The sequence below is a fragment of the Triticum urartu genome, chromosome 5 (assembly GCF_003073215.2).
Source record: "Triticum urartu cultivar G1812 chromosome 5, Tu2.1, whole genome shotgun sequence".
In the NCBI taxonomy this organism is placed as follows: domain Eukaryota; kingdom Viridiplantae; phylum Streptophyta; class Magnoliopsida; order Poales; family Poaceae; genus Triticum; species Triticum urartu.
The window spans coordinates 635572228-635577596 of record NC_053026.1 but is presented as its reverse complement, the minus strand read 5'-3'; positions in this window follow the sequence as shown (position 1 = coordinate 635577596).

Here is a 5369-nt window from a genome sequence, read left to right as displayed (position 1 = left end):
CAAAGGCCAGACAATGACTAGATATACTCTTTGATAGCAGGTATTGCCGCTCGGGAAATTGAAATTTGCTTACGAGCTCTAACATCTCATGTGTTCTCCTGAGCAGGCTAGTACTCCGGTCGCCAGGACAATGAATAGCCTCGTAACCAGTACAGTTGGAGTAGCGCATCGGGTTAGGAAGGCTGTGTATTTTTTCCGTCACATATCATTATCACAAAACTAACATCTCTTTCCTTGCAATTAATAGTTGAACGGGCACGCAAAATATTGATGTATATGGCAAGTAAATTTTCAATAATGGACGAAAATATCATTTTCATTATCTCCGATACTCTTACGCCATCCGCGTACAAGTTCTATTGACCCGCGGAAACAAAGAAGCGCTAGTTCTATCCAACATGGTTGGTCGCCATAACACAGTCACCATGCAAGAAATATCACAGGATATTACGCGGAGGGACCGTTGTCGTTGGTCCCAAACGTGGCTTGATAGCAACATAATATGACCAGTTTCAAATCTTGTTCCACGAGGAAAAGATCTCTAATTACGCATATGTTGTCGTCCAAGGAAACCACTTGGCCAACCAAACGGCACTTGATATCATAAAACATACCTCTTGCTTGAGCAAACGGAGGTTGATAAGAAATACTACTTATTCATGTTTTTTTAGGGAAAAAATTTCAGTCTATTCATCTTCAATCATGATAATATAACGAACACTAGAAATAATAAAGGACCGCGATATTTGGCACACGTGTGCCATATAAGCAAAACTATCACACACCTCACTTTTTCTTCTAATTACATGCATGCATTAGTATGAATTTTTCTCCTTTCACGTGCATACTTTTTTCTACTTGTATTCATGCACTAGAGGACGAAAAATCTGACATTACCCTAGATTCTCTCTATTTTAAAAATTCAAAATGTTTTGTAGCTTAAACCGTTAGTCTGATGAAAAAACCGTTTTCATATAAAAGATTCGTCGCGACGAGATCTTTGAAACTAGATCCTATCTTGCTATGTTTCGTCGACATTTTTTTGAAGCCAAAAGTTATCATGCTTGGGCTACATAAGTTATCAATCCTGTGATGTGAAAGTTACCGTGTTATTTCCATATAAGTTACCGAGGCATAAAACCGGTTCTCCCACCCTTCTTCACATGCACATGCATGTATGCATTAGAGGATAAAAGAGTTGATGTCATCCTAAATTATCCCTATTATGAAAATTCAAAATATTTTGTAACTCAAACCGCCGGTTCAATGCAAAAATAGTTTTCACATAAATATTTGTGTGGCGAGATCTTCAAAACTAGATCTCATATTGGTATATTCCGATGACTTTTTTGTGCATGTGGTGTGCAAGTTACCATGGTATTTCCACATAAATTACCGGTGTTATATTTTTCAACAACTTTTTTCTCCTTGGTCAAAAGTTATCGTGGTGTTTGCATGTGAATTATGGGGGTGTGTTTAGTATATTACCGTGTTATTTTGATGTAAGTGACCAGGTTATGTTTTCCAACAACATTTTTCATTGGGTAAAAATACCGCGGTGGTTGCACCTAAGTTATCAGGTCTGCGGTTTGTATATAACCGTGTTATTTTCACATAAGTTATTGAAAGATCAATAACCCCCCCTCCCCCCCCCTCCCGCGCGCGCCTTGAACAATGTTACTATGGTGTTTGTACGTATATTGTTGGGTATGTGGTTCGTGTACTATCATACTATTTCACATAAGTTAACAAAGGTGTCTGTTTTTCAACATTTTTTGACTTGGTAAAAGTTACCACGGTGCTTGTATGTACATTATCAGGTATGTGGTCCGTGTATTGCCGTGCTATTTTCACGTAAGTTACCGATAGGGGTGTATGTATGTATAGTTATCGGGTATGGGGTTCGTATATTACTATGCAATTTTCACATAAGTTACTAGAAGTATGTTTTCACCCAAAAAATTAGAGTTTGTCAAAGTCACCGCAGTGTTTGTATGTAAGTTACCGGGTATGCGGTGCATATATTACTGTCCTATATTCACATAAGTTATCTGAGTATATTTTTCAACAACTTTTTTCTTCGGGTCAAAAAGTTACCACAGTATTTGTATGTAAATTATCGGGTATGTGGTTCGTATATTACCGTGTTATTTTTACACAAGTTATCGGGATATGTTTTTCAACAACTTTTTTTCTCTTTCGTCAAATTACCACGGTGTTCGTACGTAAGTTATCAGATCTACAGGGCGTATATTACCAACGATTTACACATAAGTTAGCCAGAGTATGTTTTCAATAACTTTTTCCCCTGAGCAAAAGTTATCATGGTGTTTGCATGTAAGTTATCGGTTAGGTAGTGCTTATATTACCATGTTACTTATAACAAAATTATCAGGGGATGTTTGAATAATTTTTTCCAGGTCGAGGTCAAAAAGTTACTGGGGTGGGTATGTTTCAACAACTTATTTCCCATGGGTCAAAAAGTTATCGTGATGATTTGGACGTAAGTTATCAAATATGTGGTACATATATTATCACGCTATTTACAGAGATTCTATTGAGGATCAAAATTACCATGGTGTTTTGATCTACGTTATCAGGTATGCGGTGCATGTATTACCATGCTATTTACACATAAATTATCAGGGATATATTTTCAACGATTTCCTTTCACATGGTCAAAGTTATCATGATATTTGTACTTAAATTACGAGGTCATAGAAATTACCAAGGGAATCGTGTCAACAATTTTCTTCCCAAGGGTCAAAGTTACCATGGTGTTTTCGTCTAAATTATCTGGTTTGTGATGAACATATTACCATGCTATTTGCAAAGAATTTACCATGGGCATATTTTTAACAAAATTTTCCTTGGGTCCAAAAATACCACGATGTTTGCACCTAAGTTATTAGGTCTGTGGTGCATATATTATCGTGTTATTTATATTGTAGTCATCGGAGGTGTGTTTCCAACATTTTTCCTCTGACTCAAAGCTACCACGGTGTTTGTATGTAAGTTATCTAGTTTGTGATGTGTATATTAACAATGTTATTTTCACAAAAGTTTACGGAGGTTTGTGTTTTTCAACAGCTTATTTTCACCCCGTCAAAATTATCCTAACAAAGCCCCAGTCCTATGGTGCGTTACTGCAGGTTTATCCTATCCTGATTAGTATATAAATTCTGTTATATATCATGATTTTCTATAACATCATACTCGGTTTGTCAGTTACCAGCTCCACAAACTTCAATAAGAACTCTCTGAAGAACTCTATACTGAAAATGTACAGTATGACTAATTGAATTCAAAAGGATATAACACTGTATTCTTGTTATGAAAATGCACACACCATGGCTTCGATAACATTGAAACCAAGAAGATCAAGACTTTTTCACTATAATGATTGGATTTCCAGTAGAGTCCCTCCCATAGTGCCACTCCGAGTATGGCTTTCACGCTCACACAGTACATACCCTGAAAACCAAAGAATTGAGTAAAATTCAGATATTCCAAAGGACACAAGATGCACCAACGTTTTGCAAAAAGAAGGTTCAGTCACAAATCACAATGGGGGGAGAGCGGATAAGGAGAGAAAAAATTTATGTTCTTATATGAAGAAAAGCCGACATGTCCCGCCTCTGCCTTGCTACAGAGAGAGATCGATCGTCGATCTGAATTAATTGTCTGTTACATACGCGCGTTAAGCAAGTTGATCGTCAATTGATGGATCAGGAGACCAGTAGTACGTGCGGGAGGAGTGAGGAGGAACTGAATTGAAGGCAGTGGTGGCCGTCGCTGCTCGATCGTATCGACCTGCAGGAAGGGGCGCGGAAATCTAATCGATTAAGTAGCTCAAGTCTCGACGAGGCAGTGTCCGGGACGAGGAAGCGGCGGCAGGAGTGGTGGTGCCCCTGACGCCACGCAAGGACTGATGCTTATTGTCGTGGTGCCTGCTCAAGGCCTTCACCCTGCTCCTTGTCTTACTCACAGTCGTCCTCCTCAGCTTCGCCGCCAGCACCATCATCTCCCTCTACTACTGCTGCTACACTACGTCGGCGCCACCGTTGCTCATCTCAACCAACAGCCCCACGCTGCCGTCGACGATCACCACCCTGGCCATGGTGGAGTAGTAGATCAGCCACGAGCTAGAGCAGCCGGGGTCGCCCGAGGGCCACTCCATGATGGCCGAGGAGCTCTTCTGGCGCGCTTCCATGGAGCTGCCGGCTCCGATGATGGTCCGCCGCCAAGTCAGCACCCCGCCCGATCGCCTCTCCCTCTCCTCCGCTTCTTCCTCCCACGTCTCAATCTCTCTCAACTCTTCTCTCTGTCCAGTACATGCGCTCACGATCTCCGCTTCGCCCGCATGCGCACGATGAGACAGTGACCGCTAGATGCGAAATCGAAGGCATTTAGTGCGGTTGGCAGTTTTGCAAAAATGATTCGGTGTGCCACATACATATTTCGAATAATAAATATTACATCCAGATCCGTAGACCATCTAGCGACGACTAAAAGCATTGAAGCGAGCCGAAAACGCGCCGCTGTCATCGCCCCTCCCTCGCCGGAGCCGGACAAATCTTGTTGTAGTAGACAGTCAGGAAGTCGTCGTGAAAAGGCCCCATAGAACAACGCACCAGAACAACAACCGCTGTGGATGAAGAATGTAGATCAAAAGGATTCAACCTGAAAACACACGAACAAAGACGAACGACGAACAGATCCGAGCAAATCAACCAAAGACAGATCCGCCGGAGACACAACTCCACACGCCCACCGACGGTGCAAGACGCATCACCGGAACGGGGGCTAGGCGGGGAGACCTTTATTCCATCTTCAGGGAGCCGCCACCGTCTCGCCTTCCCGAGCAACACACAAACCCTAACATAGCTCGAAAAAAGATCTAAAAACGAAGCCCTCCCACCGACAAGGGCCGAGATCCACTCCGCCTCCATGGCCATAGGGCCACCGAAGACGACATGGATCGGCGCCGGCGCCGGTGGGAGACAGAAAGCTAGGGTTCTTGGAGGCGGCTACTACTTATTCATGTTGATAGACGAAATCTACATAAACAGTACCGGTAACAACTCGTTTTGTTTGAATTTGCTAATTATCATTTAAATGAGATGGGAGCTAGTCAGAGCATCTATAACTGGACATGGCAAATCCGGTCCCTCAAACGCCTGCGGACACGTGCGGACACGTTCTCGCAGACACTGACCGGCAAATTAGCCACTTTTTATCCGCCTCTCTCATATTTCATTCCCTAAATCCATATAAAACATGCAAAAGTAATCCTACGCACTACATCTATGTACTATCCTACCTACTCTTAGTCGTCGGAGATGTCCACGATGACGGTGCCGGGCGCC